Source organism: Tympanuchus pallidicinctus, unplaced genomic scaffold (genome assembly GCF_026119805.1).
Source record: "Tympanuchus pallidicinctus isolate F22 unplaced genomic scaffold, pur_lepc_1.0 scaffold8, whole genome shotgun sequence".
Taxonomy (NCBI): Eukaryota; Metazoa; Chordata; class Aves; order Galliformes; family Phasianidae; genus Tympanuchus; species Tympanuchus pallidicinctus.
This window is the reverse complement of record NW_026294802.1, coordinates 26300120-26321781: the sequence shown is the minus strand read 5'-3', so window position 1 is coordinate 26321781 and position 21662 is coordinate 26300120. Positions and strand designations below refer to the sequence as shown.

Here is a 21662-nt window from a genome sequence, read left to right as displayed (position 1 = left end):
TGCTAGCTATCCTCAATAACATGTGAGTTTCTTTGCTCCAACAAAACACTTAACATTAGCTGATATCATTGCAGTCTGTCTCTATGGGGACTTTTCTCTTTTTTGGCTAGTTTATTAATTCAGTAAACATTTAGAAATCCTACATGCTAAAGCATTGAATAACACTCCCTTTTGTTCAAAACTGTTTACAGAAATAGGCACAATTATATCAGGATTTCTAGTTAAAACTCACTAGAATTCCTAAGTAAATAAAAGGGAGGAAAGCAGCAGGAAATTCTACAGCAAAGTTCAACAGTGTCTCAAATACCCTGTAAATGGAAGTCTAACAGAAAACCTGTTCCAAGTGCAGGAGTTGGAAAATACAGAATTGAAAATGAATGCTTGAGACCAAATATCAAAAACTAACGTTTAAAAGGATGGGGAGAGGTTGCCCCTAGCACATGACACAAAAAGTCAGGTGATGCATGCAGTGCATCTGCAGGGGCACATCTCTTAGGCTAACACTACTAGAGCACCTGTACAGGGAGCAGTCATGCTGAGCTCCCACCACTGTGTTCAGGGAATTCCTGATGTGCCCCATGCTCATGGACCCGCCTGTCTTTCCCCTGCCTACAAGGGCCCAATGCCCCTCTCCAAAAAGTCCCTGCTTGGAGGAGTCAGCAGACCCTGACAGCAGCCTCCTGATGGGGATGAAGTCCCACATCTACAGAAATCAGCATTACAGCTGATTCACCATACAGCCAGAAATCACCATACAGCCCTGCTGCAGGTGGCTACCATGGTGGGTGGTTTACAGGCAGTTCATCTGGACCCGTAGGAGTTGCAGCCACCTCCAGCTGCCCAGCAAACAATCCTGGAGCAGCTGCACTTGCACCAACTACAGCTGGCACCTACTTTCCCTCCTTATGAAAGAAATCTGTTGCTATTTAGAGAACATCTGGAGTGAGCAGAAACAAAAGGGGCACAGGAGGATGCTGAACCAGCCTCGTCAGGATCTTAGTAGGAAGGTTTGCCCAGCACAGACATAATGCCATGGGACAGCACAAATTCATGCCAGTGTAGACACCAGACTGCTGGCTATGCTCCTGAGCTGAAAGGCAACCCCAGTTGCCTTTCCAACTCAACAGGCTGGCAGACAATTCCACCCTCGGGTGTACAGGCTGAGGTCATTGACTGTACACCCTGAAATTACTTTCACTATGGGACAAACACTTTCCAGCATATTTAATGACAACCCTTTTTAGGCAGGACAAACCCTGGGGACTCAGTTCCACTTTAAAAGGAAGTTAATCAGCATAGTTTACAAAGCGCACACATGGCTTCTTTGAGCTGGCTTATCAAGATGGGTCTTTATGGGAATGTAATTTACCTTCTCACAATGCAGGTCAAAGAACGAAGCTCTCAATGGAGAAACTTCCTCTCTGATGACAGACTGGGGAGGCAGCAGTATTGCCAGCTTTGATAAGGATGCAAAGCAAATAGTGAGGAATTCACATTACAGTACATGAAGCACCCCTTTCACCTGGCACCACAGCTAGCCAGCACAGAACAAAGAGCCAGCTTCAAAGGGCTGAAACACAGTGCTTCCAAGCCATGTAACACCACCGCTCTCCCAGCTCAAACATTTCCAGGTAACCCACACTACGAAGCCACTGCAGTTCTCTGTAGGGATAATAAATAATTATCCTCTTCTGCCAAGGTACGTGTGGCAACCTATAGGATCTGATGCTATGTGGATGCATTTATGGGTGCTGAAGTTAATCTTATGTGCTACTGAGGAATCTGCTCTTCTTTCATGGTGCAAAAATTTCATTCTCAAAACAGAAAAGGAGCACTTCTGGCTTGCAACACTCCCTTCTCCTCTGACTCTTAATTCCTTTCTGATTTCAAATCTTTGCATTCCTTTTGTGTTGAAAAATATCTTATAGAAGGATTCAGGCTCTTCCACCCCATCTCATTTACAAGGGCTGGGGAGGGAAGAGAGAAGGCACTCTGGGATGCACTGAATGTCAGCAGTTCCTCTAGCATGTGAAAATAAAGCACAGCAGAAAGTGGCATATGATATCAGACTCCTGACAGCCTATATCTGAAAATAGCAGCAGGTATCCTGTGATCAGCAATGTAGCGTGTACCTTGCTACTCCATCTCAATGTACATCACTGTGTATGCATCAAAATAACAGGGAGAGTTGAAATTAATTAGGGCAGTGTCTGTACCTGAATCTGCTGATTCAAAGCTGCATTAAGCAGCTGTAGTATTCTAGCCCCGCAGATGTCTATTTTAATCATCTGCCTTAAAATATCAGCTGTTTTTATGCCTTATTCTGAAGTTAGCATGCCTCTCAAAGACAGAGCTGTTTTCTCCAAATGCTGTCATCCTATCAACAAAAGTGAAAACACTCAGGAAAGAGGAAAAATAACATTTGTTCAGACTCATTCCCATACATCTAGTATGGCTCATGACCGATGCACCTTGTGAGGGCATAGCTGCAGAACCTGGGCCCTGCTGTCTAGATGAGACCAGCAGAACACTTGTTCTGAAACAAGACCTGAAATGTGGATGGTTAAGCTATGGATCTCATAAACAGCAGATTGGAGTTGGCAGAGATCCCCTTTTTCCAAGTCTTCCTCATTCTCTTCTGTCTTTCTGGCTGAGAAACATGTCTCTGTACAGCACAGAATTTGCTTCTTTCTGTGGTAAAATATTCTGTCATGAGCAAGGTCAAGTGCCTTTCCTAAAAAAAAACAACAAAACAAACAGAAATATTTTCATCAATAATATTTCACCTCTCTTAAAGACTCACTTCTCTCCCTGTGCCACACTGCCTCCGATGTGGGCCATCCAATGTGTGCTGCATAATAAGCCATCCGTAAGGTACGTGAAGTTTGTGCAAACATGGAGCCCAACATCATCTGCAATCTTGTTAACTGTGATTGTTATGGTCATTAGAGACATATTACAGAGTTAGTGTTTAATAGGAGCTTCCATGGGTTCTTGCAGCCAAGACAACTGAGTTTACCTCTCCATGCACAACTCTTCACAGCCCCAAAGGACTGCTAGAGTGAAGCATGTCATCTCATGCCCCCATTATCTCAACCGGAGCATGTTTCTCATCCACAGCTCCTGTCTGCTACCCATCATTACAAAGCCAAGGCCTTTAGCTGGTCTCCTTCTCCTGTCTGTGATAAGATGGCAACATCCAACAGAGGAAATGGGAGAAAAATATCTTTAACCCTTAACTTGTCCTTGGACCTTCCCCACAGCCTAGGTAAGCTAACCAAACTGCAAAATGTAAGCACTCTGCACTCGCATTACAGAGCTTTTGTGCTTTGAGCTAATGGCAAAACAGTGGAGTAGTAACATTTGTGTTTTGTTTCACTGGATGACTACATATGGCCCCTACTTTCAAGGAACCTCACACATCTGGCTCAGACATGGCACAACACGCTCTCTTTCCCTCCTGTGACTCATTTAACAGCTCCTCAAGGGAAGATTACTACTACTGGAACAGAAAAGCAGTCTCATAGGCATTGTTACAATCAGCTCTGTGGAGAGGAGCTGATGAGGATGAAGTGGTGAAAACACTGCCTGGGAGGGGAGAGGAATGGCTGGGGTGGGAGAGGTGTAGTGGCCATGGACATGTGGGTCATTGCTTGTGACTTGACAAGAAGCTTCCCTTTGGCCTCTGCCACAAGCCAGTTTCATGCTTGCCCTGGCCAGAGCTGATGCCTATCTTTCATGTTGCAAAAGCAGGCGAGTTGGTTCCAGCCCTCATGCCACAATCTGCCCAGGGGAGGCCACCAGCCCCAGTGACTGGAGCTGCAACCACAAGCTGAGGCCTGGCAAATCCTCTGCTTGACTCATAGTTATCTTTATTGTGCTGACTGCTGTCAGGTCAGGCTTGAGACTCTTCATCTGGCAAGCAAGGCTTTCCAGAGGGCTCCCAGCCCTTCAGAAGACACTTGGTGTTAGATGGGTGGGAGGAGGCGTGCCCTCTGCAGACAGCAGCCTCTCCTCGCAGCAAAACAGCTGAAGTGAGTTATGGTTCATCGTGCAGCGGAATGCAGAATTGTCAGGCTCTTGGCATGTGAGTGACTGCCCCTGCATCTCTGAGAGACAACTCACTAACTCATTCTGAGTGCTTTTTGTGCTAATAAAACTCTGCTTTTGCTCAAGAACAGGTCACTGCTGCGGGTTCAGAAATCTTTGTTTTAGCTTTTGTTTTGAATTTTCAAAGCTTGCTTTGTCAGTAAAAATTCACGTTCTCCTGGCAGTGGCATGGAAAAGACTGCAGATGGTTATTTCACTGTTACAACACATCCTGTTAGGTGGTCCTATCTGAATACAGTAGACAGCTGACGGGTGGAGAGGGGAAACTGATATAGCCTCCCCATGAGGTCTTGCTGCCTGCCTGGGAAATAAAGGACACCAAAATATAACTGCGTGGGAAGGACTTCTAAGAAGAATTTGTCCCAAACCATTTCTGGAAACAGATGATAACATTATTTACTCAAATACAGGAAGCTTGAGATTGCAATGAATGACGAAAGGCAAACACCAAGACTGAGGGGGAGAAATATGTTCTTTTCTCTACTCTCATCCCCCTGAAAAAGACAGAAAGGAAAAACCCACCAACAAAGCCCTGCTTTTGAAGCCACGCACTCTCAAGCCAACCTGTCCTTCTGTGTCTCTGTGCATCTTACAGCCACCAGTCCCCTTTGGTTCTAGTGACGAGAGCTATTTCAAAAGTAATTCCCCTGCTACCTCAGAAGCTGTTGGGATCCTTCCCACAAAGCAAACACTCCTGCATAACATACCTTTTTGGTCTTTCATTAGTTAAATGGGGGTTACCCTGAACCCCAAGAGCAACAAAACCTCATCCAATGAGAAAGGCTGGAAGCCACAGGGTGTGCTTCTCAGCCTGCCCATTTATTTGTTGATTTGTGTTAGTGTTTATGTAAATTTCCAGAAATCTGGATTGAACTCTGGGAGTTGGAGCCCTCCAATACAGGATCCAGCTGTTTGAAATCACAAGGAACATACACTTTTCACCAGCAGTGTAAATCCAAAATAAAAACAGGCAATCAGCCTAGCCAGCTGAAGGAGAGAGCAAGGGGCGTTAGCTCTCACTGAATGGCACCCTATCTCCTTGTGTATGTATATATTTATTTATGCTGTTGCCTGCCCTGTAGTAAATAAATAAATATTCTGGAACTACAGTAATGCAAAGTGCCCCCCAGCCTTTGCTTACAGCCCCCTAGCCACTGCCTGTGCCAGAACTGAGTCAACCAAGAGCAGCATAGGTTCAATGTGATAGTGACAGCCTGACGGTTTGGGATTCAGCACTCTTTGTTTGTCTCAGCAGCAGAAGTCTGCTGGGGGACATATACAACCTTACCACTGGTCTGAGCTTCCCCAAGGCTAAGACTACTGTCAGGGCCCTCCCAAACCTGCTGACCAGTCACTCTGGACTTGGCCTTGAGTAACACTGGCAGTATACCTTGTCAATGAAAATGTACCTTTAACCATCTCCAAAAAAATCTGCCAGGTTAACTTTGTTCCAGAAAGCTTCAGCCAGCACTGAGCCATAGCGTCAGCCTGTGTGTTGTAAAAATTAACAGTGTTGTAGCAGATGTTTGAGATGAACACACCAGTGCTATTGGGCACATCAGTGCAGAACGGCTGTGGTACTGGTGACCCTGAGGCCCCAGCTGCCACTCATCATCTTTAGGATAGGTTAAAATTGTCCCTTAGGGACATCTTTATGGATATAGGATATCCACAGAAGATGTGAACATGCCTGCTGCAGACATCAGCCCTCCCAGCTAGTACTTTGTCAAAGGGAGAAAAGTTAACCTTCTGAATCTTTCTTTAAGTCCCAAATAAATCAACAGTGTTTTCTTCTGATAATCTGTGAACATCACAATTTTTATTATAATAAAAATTTTGATAATCTGCTTTGCACTAGGATGTTAAATTGGGCTCATAATGCAAAAACCTCATTGCAAATGGGGGGAAAAAAAAACAAAAAAACCCCACCATCTTATAGTGCCAGTAAATTCTTGTCCTTCTAACCTAAATGAGCTGTACGTAAGTGCAAATACGTGGTCCACATTTTCCACAAGGATTTTTACACGCGCACAAAATGCTCTGATGGAAAGGAATAAGCAAGGGTGAAGCTCGCAATTCAAAGGTTAATTTCCGTCATTAAAAAAATCCCACTTCAGGCACACTGGCTTTAAGGCTAGTTGGAAGTGGCCCTCTAAGAGGTGGAAGCAACGGGCAGCCATAAATAGAAGCTCTCCAGCCAATGATATAATAAGTGCGATATGATACGAGGCCCATGCTACAATCACACTGCTGAAGCACCTCACAAAACAAGAGAAGGGGCAAACCAGTTCAGTGAACTCGGAGAGCTCCAGCCCAGCAGGATCACTCATGTCTGGGGTGCTTTCTGCCCTGGACCGGCCCAGCCTGGGCACTGCTCAGTCAGTGGGTTGCTCTGCACACAAGTGAGCCCTGTCCCTCCTTAGCCCCCTGGCAATCAAAAAGATTCAGATCATCCCTGAGCAGACTATGCACACATATATTTTACTAGGCCTTTTCCCAGTGAAACCACCTCAATGACACCTCCTTTAAATGATTCTGCAACAGCTGTCGTTGCAGAGAATCACTAAGGAATAAACTGCAAACTTCATTAAATCTGAGATAAATAGCAAAGAAAATATTTGAACTAAAACGCATCACCAGCTCAGATACTAATTAAAACCCTTAGCTTTTAAAGGAAGATAGAGCTCAAAATTCTGCAGCACCCTAAATTCATGCAGATGTTACTCAGCCTCTTCTCTCACAGCTATCTGCTATTGCTTATTCCTCAGCTAAACAACAGTGCCCTTAGCAGAAGTCATGTGAAAGGAGCTGATGTTAGACAGAGAATGTCGTTGATGATATGGTTCCAGGGAAGAGTGAGATTTCTTTCATATTCTTTCATGGCTGCGGCTGATAATTGCTTCCTGTCTTACACCTACACAAAATCCATGAATATAATTACAGTGGTGCAGAGCAGGGTTCAATCAGAAGGCAGTATTGATTTGTGTATAAATCAAAAGCCATCTTCCTCCGGTTGTGTTTACATGAAAAAAAATAATAGGGCTTTTCTGAGAAAGCTGCATAATCAAGAAGGAGTTGCGTGTTTCAGAAAAGCTCTTTCATAGAGTGTTTGGCCAGAAGGGAACGGTATGATCCATCTACATTTATCTACATACTCAGGCTGCAGGATTCACCATTTTCGTTAAGCTTGGATCTACAGTGGAGTGATTTTGAGAGGTAAAAAAAAAAAAAAAATCCACCAGTTTGAGAATATTTTAATTGAACTGTTTCATTTTTATGCACAGGAATCGTTACTTTGCTGTCCTATGCTACGACCATCAACTGACCATCTCTCCAGTAATGAAGGGAGCTTATAAGCAGGAGGGACACTACATTTTTACACAGTCTAATAGTGATAGGACAAGGCAGAATGGCTTTAAACTAAAAGATGGAAAATTTAATTTAGATGTTAGGAAGAAAATCTTTACTCAGAGGGTGGTGGGGCACTGGTAGAAGCTGCTCAAAGAAGCTGTGTGTATCTCATCCCTGGATGCATTCAAGGCTTGATTGGGTGGGTTCCTGGGCAGCCAGAGCTGGTGGGTGGCAGCCGTGCCCATGGCCAGGGGTTGGACATGGATGGTCTTTAAGGTCCCTTCCAGCCTAAGCTGTTCTATGATCCTGCTGCCCATATCAGAAGCAGCTGTAACACAACGGGGAGCAAGTAGTTTGGGGTGCACAGTCATGTGACCATCTCTCATTAGCAGAGACGATACCAACTATCACTTTGTAGGTATCCCTGCCAGGGTAGGGAAGAGCCACTGCAACTTGCTAGCTCCCTCATCTGCCTCCTCTGGTAAGTTCTCATCAAGACTGGAAGAGGTGACATTAATTTTCTAGCAAAGACAACATCTTGATGAGGGACTTAATCCTTAGGGCTATGAGGAAACAGGAAAGCCAGGACTTGGTATTGTGCAGCAACATACAAAGTGCAGCAGTGTCACAGAAAGGCATACCCCTTGCATGAACTGGAGTCCAGCTAGGATTAGCCCCTGTTCAATGCTCCACGACCAGAGAAAGACAGCAGACTGATTTTCTGCTCCTGGAGACAGCTGAGGAGGACACAAAGCTATTTGCAGCTAGATCCACCCTGCTGAAAGCTCCCTTCTCCACATCAGTCTTTGTTAAAGGTCTGTTCTGTGCACTGCTCATGTGTAAACAGCATCTCCAGTGTAAATGCTAACCTTGCCCTGGAGAAAGAGCACCACACTCCTCCCTCCCCATCATCCAGGCTTTGTAGCCACAGCTTGCTTGCCTAGATAATCCTCCACAGTTTGTCTGAGGGGAGCTTTAGGAGAGGGAGCTTGAATGGAGACTTTTCTACAGCTTCATCCTGATTTGAATTCCCTGGGCTGAGGAAGCAGCAGAACCACAGGGCTCATCCCTGCCCTGGAGCTGTGGTGGGCTGTAAGAGAATGAGACAGCATGTGCTGCTGTGGAAGCATTTACACAACTCAGGTTTTGTGAGGGAAATGGAAGAGGGTATGCAAGCAAAAAAATCACTCTAACCCTGCTACAGTGAAGTCCATAAACCTTTCTTTTTCACTCTCTCTGAAATAATGACAGCAGCACAGAATAAGACCATGATGGTCTGCTAAACATCCATCACTGAGCACTCAGCTGAAATTAGCTGTTCTGGGAGCAGTCACAGTGCTCTGACTTTGCCTGGGGCTACCGGCAATTAAAGTTCATTTTTGTCAGCTGAGGAGGAATCAATCAGAACTGATGACTGCATTAATGTTATTCATCATCCCCTGAAGATTTGTTTCTGGCAAGTTACCTAAATAATTAATATTAAAAGTGATTTTGTGAAGCTTTCTCAGATGTTGTAATAAATGTATACTAACAGTCTGTTTATGAGGCCACACTGCAGAAGGATTAAAATCTGATCAATTATGACATGCCTTCAGCCTTGAATGGTGACCTGTTTGAAAAAAATCCAATCTACACAGAGTATAATTACATGTATTAAGTTATACCACAAGCTGTTCTGCCACTGGCTGACTAGTGTTTGTCAGATTAAAACTCTGCTAGGAAATAGCCGGCTAATTAATCAAACTGGCTGATTTCCAACAGCCTTCATTTGATCAGTTGTCCCTCTGATCCATTTTTTTATAGTCGTCTGAACAAGAAAAGTTACTGCAAGAAAAAAGCAGTGCCTTAAGAAATTGCAGAGAGCGTGCATATTTTTTTAGTAGATCTAATACAAGTCAGTTGTTGAAAGATGGGGTAATGCCTCTCTTCCCCTCGAAACTGCAGTACTGCAAGTGAGATGCCTGAGTTTGACTTCCTCCCCCAAGCTCATAACGGATGTAAGGGGTCCTAATTGCAGCCCCAGAGGCTATGCTATAGCTGGAGAGAGGCACCGGGGAAAACACTTCCCCCCATCTCTTCTTGCAAAGCAAGGCTGCTGTGCTGGACTTGAAAGGTGATCAGGCATGACATAAACCAAGCAAGAAAAGGTCTTGATTTGGTGGAAAGTGAAAATTTCTGTGTACGGAACCAAAGGGAAGACAGTGACCTTGTGAAGACACACACAGATACCCAATTCCTGTTATGAATATGCCATTATTCTCCTACTGAATCCAAGAGGATGTAGCCATAGAGCTTACAAAGGTGTTTCAGAAAATCACTCAGCAGCTGATGTGCATATTGATTTATGTACCGACTTGTGTAATTGGACACTGACTGCTCTCAGCATGATAGCCTAAGTTGCAAGAAGGTGATGTTGCCTTCTGCCTACAGAATTAGTTAATCTCCATCTGCTGATAAGCATACAATTCCAGTCATCTTCTCAAAAGGGAGTTTAAAAACCAGCCTGATAATTTAAACACAAAAATGTTTATGAATATTCACTCAGGGTAGCAGCTGAATTCACTTTTGCTGTATTGTGTCTTTTTCATTTCCTCTTCCCCAAACATTTGTTGAATTTGCTTTCTGGCAGGGTTGTTCATTAGGCATTCATGTTCTATGAAACTGTTAGTATTTACAAGAAGCAAATTTCACATGTGTTAGCACAAATGTCTGCACTATGAAACGCTCACCTTGACAGTCAGCAGTCAACTGTATATCACGTGTGCTCACTGTGGCCCAATTTGAAGAAATTCTGGTGATTTCACCTTTATTTACTCAGAGTATAGGGTATGTAAGATGTGAGAGATTTCCAAAGGTTAACTGGGTTATAAACGATCCACACAGCATTTGTTTTTGCTCAAATGCTGACTGAATTACCCATGTATGCTAGATATTAAATTCAATAATTTCAGAAATTCAATTTCTTTACTAAGAATGCCCTGAGATAAGGGCAGTATGCATTTCCCAAATGCATCCATTTGTTCACAGAAGGGGTTCTGTGTTCTGCTTATAAACTCCCTTTGATAACCTCCTCCAGGATAGTTAAAATGCGTTTCTTTCCTAGTGAGAAAGTCTGGGAACAGGGAAATTTGGGGGGGGGGGAGGGGAAGGAAAAGTGATTCTTATCTCATTTCCTATTTTTTTCTTCTTTCATATATTTTTTCCTTAAAAAATCTTACAGTGAAAGTTTTTAGATGATGACTGCTGCCCGAGAATCAAGACATGGGAACAGTGTTCTTTTTACCCTCATGGCTATTTCTGCATATGAGGCTGATGTTCCGTGAGCATTACAACCATTAACAGTGCCACAGGAAATTCGGCACGTGCTGAGGACATTACCTGTAAGTGAGACGAGTGAATGAGACGCGTAATCTACTAATACCTCGGTCCAACCTTAAACAAACAAAAATAGCAGCCCAGTTTTGACTTCCAGTGCCTGTTGCATTTGTATATTTTTTTAAGTGCGGAGCTCTCAGCAGTTCCTACTGAAAATCATTAGGGAAGTGCCAAGACAGAAAGGTAAACAGAGGCTTAGCCTTACTCTCGTGTTTAAATCCTGGCCGCAGGAAGCACGGCCTCCTGCCTTTCAGCAGCACAGCCCATTGGTCTCAGCTGGGCTGTGCTTTCTGGAGGAGAAGCATCGCAGGGTGTATGGTGCCTGCTCTTGGCACATGGCTGCCTCAGGAGTGCGGCCTCCACTGAGGTTGGGTCTGATAGGGCAGGGCTCGCCCACGCAGGGACGGAACAGATCCCTGCTCTTGTGGGCTGAGGCCAATGTGGCCAAAACATCTCTTCCTTTCCCATGGCCATGGGGACCTGAGTCCCGAGAGCATAAGTCCCACAAGGAGAGAGGCTTTACACAGAGATGGCGACAGGGCAGCAAGCCAGTCCTCAGACTCCTGGCGCAGTGATGCAAAGGGCAGGAAGCTCAGTGAACCCAGAAAAGGAGAGATGGGGCTCAGAAATCTATTTGTCTGTGAAAGGGGAAAGCCAGAGGTGCTGTGGGAGTATGGGGAACTACAGGAGGGGATGTGGGAGAAGATCCAGATGGATTTTGTGTCTTCTATTATAATCTTGCTGCAGGGATGCTCTGCTGTTTAACCACCAGTGCCACATAATCTTAATTTTATATGTGCTTAAATTGTAAACTCTGACCTCCAAATGTTGCCTAAAGGCAGCTCTCCCTGTTTCCCTTGTATCAAAACAAAGGAAACAAACCAAACCATACAATTAAGCTCCTCCGGCCTGTTGTTTGAGTGGGAAAACTCAAGGAGGTGCATGGGCTGGGCAGGCAGGTGCTGCAGGCTGGGCTTCCCTGGGTGCTGTGGGCACGGCAGTGCCCAGCACCCTGCCTCCAGCAGAAGTGGGTCACATCCTGCCCTGCTGCCCCACTAGGGGATGAGCCCCCAGGGCAGGCAGGTTTCAGCATCCAGACATGCGGGAAGGAGCACAAAGAGGCCTTTTATCCCACTGCAATTGCAACATTAGATTGCAGTTTTATTCCCAAACATGAGTCGAGCTCTCGGCCATAGGCAGGCTTTTTAATCAGCCCTGGCAGAGATGAAAAGGCTGAGAAAGAGAGGCAGGACTCATTTACATTAAATAATTATCCTGAAGGAGAGAAACAGCAAGGGAGTGATTTTTTAATTACAAAAAATAATTGCAATCTGGAGGAGCATATAGTGTCTTATTTTTGTTCCCTGCAAGTTACTTTTGTGCAGGAAAACCCAAACAGCAGGTCTAAGAGGCAAGAAATATCTGATAGATGCTATTTTCAAAACAGAATTTCATATGGGAGGGAAGACAGGGAAATAGTTCTGCGCTGCCGCAAGGCTGCTGCTTTCAAGTCTCCTCTGCTCAGTGGGATATAAAATCAGTACCACAAAAATAAATGCTAAAAATACAAGAGCCGACACACAAACACATTCTGTAATAGGTCAGGAATGACTGCGGGTGAGCACTGTGTTCATGTGTGTGTGAGATGGGGACACTGTGCTGTCACACAGGCATGCCTGTCTGCTGCCGGCCCGGTGTGCAAGTCGGCACTGCTTCTCCTGCTGTGTTGCTGCTCATGGATTAAAAGACAGAAAGGATTTGTCTCTTCTGTATTCCCATGAACATTACTTCCAACCTGAAGTGAAGAACAACAGTACCAAGTCCCCAGATTAAGAACATATTTTTAAGTTGTAATGAATTTGTAATAGACTCTGCAGTGGATGTTGTGCTTCCGGAGGTGGTGGCAGCGCTGAGCTCCTGGTACACAGTACAGGGCGCAGTTACCAGCAACGTGAGCACTGTGCTGCCACTCCTGAGGAATGTGCCACGACTGGGGGAATGCCCCACATCTGTGCCACAGAATCAGGGCGATGCACGGCAGCATTACATGCAGGCAGACCTGTCTGGGAGGCGACGCAAAGATGGGCCGCCACCCTGCACCTGCCAGCAATACCAAGGGACGGCATACTTCATCAGTGCACATAAACCTGGCCATTTCTTCCCTGGTAAAAAATACACAATGCTTGTTCCTCCCATGAGCTAAAACCAGCTGCAGGCTTACAGCCGGCTGTCTCCTCCAGGTGGTGATTAAAATGGTTGCTAACACCTCACAGAACGTAGGCACCGCGTAGCTTTTGTATTGCACATAGTAGCAGAAAATACATAGGCATAGTGATACAAATAGATTGCTTTGCAGAGTAAAATAAATTGCCTTAACTCTCTCATAAACCCATTCTGCATTTTTGCTTCTCTCTTGAATTCACAGTAAACCTTATTTTCAGACCCTTCAAGCTACCGTGTTGAGAGACTTACAGGCTTCCAATAGCTATACAAACAATAGTTGTATATTATACAATAGTATACAAACCAGGAAGCAGTGTTCATCTGTAAAAATGTTGCTGAAACGTGATCACCAGGAGCACTAATTTACTTTTACAGCTATAGAAATAGGATTTGGTGCCATGGACTGCATCAAATACCAAGGGCAGAAGTTAGTGTGCAGAACACTTTAGGCTATGGCATCTGGCCAAGGATGGATGTATCCCTATGTATCCCACTGAGTCTGTCTGCATCTACTCAACAGTTTACAGCCTGCCAAGTACTTCTACTATAGGAGCAAATATGAAACCAGGGTAGGGGAGGAAAAGAAACAGGGTGTATCTGAGAGAACAAGGGGAATGGACATGTGGGGACACTAAATAATGACCAATTCTGTTCAGCTTAGAAGAATAAAGTCTCCTTCATACGTCTTTTCTGACCCAGCTTCTAGAGACTAACCCTTGTACTCTGGAAAAACATATTCAGAATGATATGTTTCAGATTAATTGGATTTAAAAAAATTATTCTTTCTACTAGTTTAAGACTTACTGTTTATGGGTTAGAAAGATAATTCCCTCGATGTTTTATACAGATAACTCTCTCTGACCTCCATAGAAGTTAATATGATAAATATAAGTGAATATACATACCACTGATTCAATTGGTTGCAGTCCCTGCAATTTGTAATATACCCATAGATTAATAGAAACAAAGCCCATTTTAGCCATGGCTTTCAACAAGCTACTTCTTGACCTTGCTCCCTTCCTTTGTAAGGAAAAAAGGAAAGGAAAAATCTACCTTTTCCTAAAGAGAGCTCAAGAGAGGTTCCCAAGCACAGAAAGCAGTGCAGCTGAGAGTTCCTCTTGCAAATTTTCTGCTTCCAGGGGCTGAATCTGCACTCATATTTAGACATTCATAAATGATTTCTAAGGTCAGCTCTTAAGACTAAAGCTTTTCAGCTGTTTCAGATTCTAATATAGATCTACATTTCCTGTGTGGCTTGGCTCGCAACTTTTTTATGGTAATGCATTTTATTGCAAGACTTCTGACATTCTCAAAGGATCTGATATGAAAAACTGAGGAAATTCTTATCTGTAAGGTGTGAGATAAAATATGCTCAAAGCTCCCAGCAGAAAATGTTCATGAAAGAGTTAGTAGGCCCCTGTATGTCTGTATTTCTAAGCATGGAGGAGCCCAAGTTTTCTCTGTCTTCTGATCAATCTGCTTGCATTTGTACTCTCCCTTGTGGAAATCTGCTGCTTGCATCACTAGCATCCCACTAGCCCCCTCAGCTATACTCCTGCTTTCTCCTCCTTGGCAGGCACTCTGAGCATTGGCACTTGTCACCCCCCTGTAACATTGTACCAGTGATGCTGCTTCCTTTCAGGAAAGGTGTCCCACAGTGCCATCACCAAGACACACAGTGTACACAGGACAGGAGGAACCACACAGGATTGGGTACAGCCTTCATCTAGATCTGAAGGGGCAAGAAAAATTGGGCTTACCGGCACAGAGGAAACAACTCAGTATTTCCCAGTGGGTAGAGATATAAAAGTTTATTGGTTGTGATTTCCTGATTACAAAAATGTTGGAATAAATTCAGACATGGTCATAGCTTCAAGCAAAGCAATAGCAGTTATACTATTCCTCGGACTACATGCAGATGTAGTTCTGTTCTTAAATATTGGACTAAAATAGTGGAAAACTGATATCTCCAGAAGATGCATCACACATAATCAGTGATATTTTCAAGAAATCAGGAGAAAGCTTAAAAATGTTAGATCCAAGCAAACAAACTCTAGCCACGTTTTAAGGGAAGATGAAGAGATCAAGACAGGAGACAAGCTATGAAATATTCCAAATACTTGAAGAGTTGGAGCAGGAAAGCTGTCTCATCTCCAAACGATATGAAATCATAAAGGCCTAGATTATGCTGCACTGAGTCCTACCCTGGAAACAGATCCATAGAAATGAATAAAATGAAAGGAACAGAATTACTTAAAGGCTTCATTATTATTCACCAGAAGGATGCCAAAATCTGGTCTCAAATAAAGTCAGTTCTGTTTCTTACCCTTATTCATCTTATGTTATTATTTGCAAAGCTATGCTTAGTCGCGCTGGCCCATTTTTAATTAAAACCCTAGTATTGTGCTAATTTGACAGGTCGTGACCTAAATGGCACAAAAAATCTGAAAAAGAGAAGAAATTAACTGTGGCTAGCTAAATTATCTTTGAATAAAACCTGGGCTTTATTAAATTTATTTAATTTTATAAATAATTTTAATTAATTAATTTTTAATACATTTAAATTTATTAAATTTTAGACTCCTCTGAAGGCCAAGCACAGGAGAGTATAGGCAAGAGTCAGTGGGTCACAGATCCATGTAAGGACAAACTACTAATGGCTTCATTAAAACTCCATTTTGTAGCTGCTTACAGTCTTGTTCACAAGTAAACACGCTGAATGATGGTAAGAAGCAGCAGATCTTTCCTAGAAACAAGAGATGTGGGTTATTTTAGTAGGTTATTGTTGAGGCTAATGCATGATGTACAAGGAAGTGAGCGTGAGATAACAAGTTCAAAATAGACCATGACGGTTCTGCCACACTGGCTCCATGGTATCCGATGAGTAATGTCCATCCTTATCAATGTGCCATGTGATTCATGCCCAGCACTGTGCAATCCTTTCTCTTAGAAGAGTCCCAGGGCTGGCGGGCGCCACTGCCACAGCATCTGAGACAGATTTTGTGCAAAACTGAAGTTCTTTTACTATGGAGAAATGTCAGCTCTTCCACACTGCCAAGGTGGCCAAGTACATAGTATGAATTACTGCAAAGGAAGAGGTCAGAGACGAGAAGGACATCGAGAAGGGAGTACACAGCTGGAAAGGTAAAAGCCACATCCAACAGGGCCTCACTGTCCTTGTCCCAGTGAGGTGCTTGCATGGCCAGACATTAAACCCAGCTGGTCTAGTGTGGAATATTTCTCCACAAAAAGATAGAGTGATGCTCAAACACTACATACTCATAGCCATAACCATGTGTGGAAAGAAAATTATTCAAGGCATGAAAAAGTCACAGCACATTCTAACTTGGAAGACACCACCCATGTTTTCAGTGCCATAGTAGACATGTCCTTAGTGTCTTCAATAGCAACACAAATGCTTCTGTTACATAAAAATAATATATCAGAAAGGTTATTTATTTTCTTATTCACTTGGCAGTGAATTACTCTGGATAGTACTTTTTCCTGGGATCAGGCAAAGCATCAAAACCAAATACTGTTTTTTCTCAGAAAATATTTTTTTTTCTTCATCTGATCCTAGTCTCTGCTTCTCCTGTGTACTCTCATTCCCCTACACTCATAATGCAAAACATGATGTAGAAACTAACGAAAATCTGATTATGTATCCAAGAAGATGAAGACCCTTTCACAGCCCAGCTGGGAGTAAGTTGGAGCGAAGCAGCACAGTCCAGGTTACAAGTGTGGCATTTATACCCAGAAATTATTTTTCTTACTTAAAAGAAGTTTCTAGGTGCCTTAGTTTAAGCTGGGATGGAATTGTTTTCTTCAGAGTGTCTGGTCCTAGGAGAAAAACAATATTGATAGCACACTGTTTATAGCTGCAGCTAAGCAATCTTGTACAGACACAAGGCCATACGCAATGAGGGGCCCAAGGAGCTGTGAAGGAACAGCATTAGGACAGATAACTTAAATTGGGCAAAGGGACATTGCATGTCATGTGACGTCATGAGGAAGGAGTTTTGAAGGGGTGACCCCTCACCAGCCTTGTTGCCCTTCTTTGAACCTGTTGGAGGGCCCCATTGTCTTTCTTGTAGTGAGGAGCCCAAAACTGGACACAGCATTCGAGGTGCGGCCTCACCACAGCTGAGTACAGGGGGACAATCACTGCCCTGCTCCTGCTGGCAACACCATTCCTGATGCAAGCCAGGATGCCACTGGCCTTCTTGGCCACCCAGGCACACTGCTGGCTCATGTTCAGCCCAGCATCAATCAATACCCCCAGGTCCATTTCCTCTATGCAGTCTTCTAGTCACTCTGCCCCAAGCCTGTAGCGTTGCCCTGGGGTTGTTGTGGCCAAAGTGCAGGACGCAGCATTTGGCCTTGTTGAAACTCATCCCAATGGCTTCAGCCCAGCTCTCCAGCCTGTCCATATCCCTCTGTAGGGCCTCGCTACCGCCAGGCAGATCCACACTTCCAGCCAACTTGGTGCCATCTGCAAACTTGCTGAGGGTGCACTCGATGCCCTCATCCAGGTCACCAATAAAGATACTGAAGAGGACAGGCCCCAGCACTGACCCATGGGCAACACCACTCGTGACCGGTCGCCACCTCCATTCATCATCACTCTCTGGCCCAGCCTTCCAGCCAGTTCCTTACCCAGCCAAGAGTGCACTTGTTCAAGCCACAGGCTGCCAGCTTCTGCAGCAGAATACTGTGGGAGACAGTGTCAAAGGCTTTGCTGAAGTCTAGGTAGACCACATCAACAGCCTTTCCCTCGTCTACCAGAGGGGTCAATAGATCATAGGAGATCAGGTTGGTCAAGCAGGACCTGCCCTTTGTGAACGCATGCTGGCCAGTCCTGATCCCCTGGCTGTCCCACACACACACTCCCTCAAGACAATCTGCTCCATAACCTTCCCTGGCACCGAGGTCAGGCTAACAGGCCTGTAGTTCCCCGGATCCTCCTTACAACCCTTCTTGTAGATGGGAGTCACACTGGCAAATCTCCAGTCTTCTGGGACCTCACCAGTCAACAAGGAACGCTGACAGATAATGGCAGGCGGCTCGGCTGTCACCTCTGCCAGTTCCCTCAGCACTCTCAGGTGGATCTCATCCAGCCCCATGGACAAAATGGGGACCATCACGCAGCGTCAGGTGTTTGTGGTGGGTGTTGGCATGACCAAGTTTGCAAAGCCCAGTGAGAACAGCATTGATCATCCTGACCTAAAGAGGCTAAAGAGGCTGGCCAGAAGGCTTTAGCTGATGCTGGGATTCCGTATTCAGCAGTGGAGCAGGCCTGTGTGGGTTATGTTTTGGTGACTCAACCTGTGGACAACGGGCCATCTATCACGGTTTGGGTTTAACTGGCATTCCTATCATTAATGTTAACAACAACTGTGCCACCGGATCTACTGCTTTGTTCGTGTTCAGACAGCTGGTAGAGAGAGCTTTGGCAGACTGTGTTCTGGCACTTGGCTTTGAGAGAATGGCAAAAGGATCCCCTGCTTAAGGTTTTTCAGACAGAACAAATCCAATGGACAAACACTTAGAAATCATGATAAATAAATACAGCTTAGCAAGTGCTCCAGTAACACCGCAGATGTTTGCAAATGCTGGCAAAGAACATATGGAGAAATACGGGACAAATCCACAGTACTTTGCAAAAATTGCACGGAAGAATTACAGCCATTCAACCAACAACCTGTATTCCCAGTTCCAAAAGGAACACACATTTGATGAAGTTCTGCAGTCTCACAAAATTTTTGATTTCTTGACTGTCTTACAGTGTTGTCCAACATCAAATGGCGCTGCAGATGCAATTTTGGCTAGTGAGGACTTTGTGAAAAGGCATAAGTTACAGCCTCAAGCTGTGGAAATTCTAGCCCAGGTGATGGGTACTGATTACCTAAGCACATTTGAAGAGAACAGTTGTACGAAGATGGTTGGTTATGATATGACTAAAAAAAGCTGCAGAAAAATGTTTTTAAAAAGCAGGCCTAAAACCTACTAATGTCAATGCAATTGAATTCCATAACTGTTTCTCAGTTAATGAGTTCATCACCTACGAAGGTCTTGGACTCTGCCCAGAAGGAAAAGCATGTGACCTGATTGACAGAGGAGACAACACTTACAGAGGAAAATGGGTCATTAATCCTAGCCAGGAAAAGCTAAACTCTGAGCTTGCTGAAGTAACAACCAGTACTTCATACTCTTTACAACAAATTAGAATGATGCTGGAGGTTGATAACATGACACGGACTGGGCTTATCTAAATTCAGTGATGAGAGACCTTAACTCGCTTAATAAATTCCATCAGTTTGTAAATGGCAAAGATTTTTAGGCTAAGCTTGAGGCAGTAACTCTTGCAAATGGTTTATGGTTTGTATTATGAAAATAAATTTTTCTTTTAATCTAAGAAAAATTTTATAAAACTCAGAGTTGATGGAGGCTGCGTATTGTTGTTCAGGTTAGTTGGTGAGAGAGTGAGGAAGGTTGCAAATAGTTCGATCACTTAAATTTGCATTTTTAAAAGTCTGTAATAGGAGATCATGCAAATGCTTTCAGACTTCTGTTCTAACAAATCTGCTGCTGCTTAAATGAAAATGGTCTTATAAAGGGGGATCTCTAACAATGTTTTTAAAATAGCCTTTAAGAATTTGAGACAAAATACTTTTCTTATTACTACTTTGGAGTTAAAGCTATCCACAGATAGGTAGCAACTAGAATGTTGCTTTGAGATTCACAGAATTTGATAATACTTAACCTTGAACAAAGGTAAGGTTTGTCAGGAGAGCAGAAGGGGAATATAACCAATGTTTACCTGTTTTCTCCTGAGAAAATCTGGTGTTGGTCATTATAAATTTTTTATCTGTAAAGGCTTTAACTTCTATTTTGGGAACACGTATTCTGGTTGGAAGTTTAATATAAAATTAAATACAAATATTATCCTTTTCCTTTCTTTCTATCTTAATAAATAGTTTCATCTCAATCCAGAAGTTGTTCTTTTTTTTTTTTTCAATTTGCTCCCTCATCCCACTGGGAAGGGGAGGAGAGAGTGAATGACTGTGTGATGCTGAGACATCTGCTAGGTTAAACCACAGCGCTAGGTAAAAGAAATGTCAGGATATATTTGACAGTCTTTCAAACTAGATACTCTCCTTCATGAGTTGTTTCCTCAGAAGCTAAGGGGCCGAGGTACACAATTGTATCATTACACCCACTTTTATGAAAGGTACAAAAGGACATTTCTTACAAAGTTAATAGCAGGAGGATGAACTAATCTCCTTTTTTTTTTTCTTTTTTTTTCTTTTTTTTTTACAAGAGAATAGTTTCGTTGTTCTGCTATACACTTTATTTGTTGAATTGGCATCTGTAATAGTGAAATAGAAGAGGAAGGGGAAGCGGATGAGAGAAATAAATGAATTAAAACATTCAGGAGAAGCTTTCAGAAAACACTGTCTGATTATGAGTAAACTTGACATGATCTAAACAAAAGCAAAACTCATCAAACACTGAAAGAGAATGCCCACTCTAATCTGGTTGCAAATCTTAACCTCTTTCATTCATCACCTTTCTCACAGTGTTATTACAATCTGCCTGTAGGGTCATTCCTCAAAGACCCAATTCCCCTTTGCGCACACTGACACAATTTCTGCTCCTCTTAAGAAAAGAAGGGCTGCTGTCATCAAACCAACATGGACAGGCCAAAAATTTGGATATCTCAGCAGAGGTGGGCAGTCTTATTTCTATCTTCTGCCTGGATTCCAGAGAGGTGTGAGACGTTGCCTCCTGCTTTGGCCGTAGAGGCCCAGCACATGTCCAGCACAAGCATTCCAAGACATTGCCGCAGCTAGCATGGTCCTGCCACCTCCTCAGTGGGGTAATCCACATGGACTGGGATGTCCAGGGGGCCAGTGTAAGTATGACTTTGTGGTTCTGCTGCTGCTGCTGGGCACAGACCCTTGTGGCAAAAATGAGGAGAGGGTAAGACTGCAATGGAAAAAAAAACCCTACATGTTTCAGAGTGCTTCTGATGAAGGGCACAGCCCTGCTTTCCTCACTCATGCCAAAGATAGTGCTGAACCAGCAGGGCTGAGGAACTCGTGTAGCTACCTAGGAGAATTTGGTGCTGTGCAAGGAAGCCCCCAGGTTTTTCTGGTATTGCTCAGCAATGTTTCTGCTTGTTAAATATTGTCTGGGTGTAACATGAGGGTTAAGTTAATTAGCACGTACATTTTTGTGTGGACCAGCTGTCTGCTCTGTCCGTTGTCAGAAATGAAAAATCCTCTGGGAATCTCTGTAAGAAAACACACTTTGTCTTCTAGGAACAGAATGGTTTTCTTTTAATATCCCCTTCAGCTCTAACTCATTTAGCTTATAAAACTTGACAGCAGATTCTGGCCACTGATGTATTGTTTTCTTATGTTAAGCCTTTTTTTCTCTCCTTCCTCCTCTGATACCTTATACTCCCTGTTTAAATGTGAGACACAGCTGTCTCTGCCAGCAGGAGCTCACATTATAAAATCACAAAGATTTACACAACAGGTGTTGTACCAAGCCACTGCACTAACATTTTCTCCATGCAAGGAAATAATATACTGGGC

General features: G+C 43.7%; 1 pseudogene; it reads left to right on the top strand.

The window, feature by feature from the left end:
- The first annotated feature begins 18189 nt into the window (after positions 1-18189).
- Positions 18190-19331, top strand: LOC128073302 (sterol carrier protein 2-like; annotated as a pseudogene).
- Positions 19332-21662: the final 2331 nt, after the last annotated feature.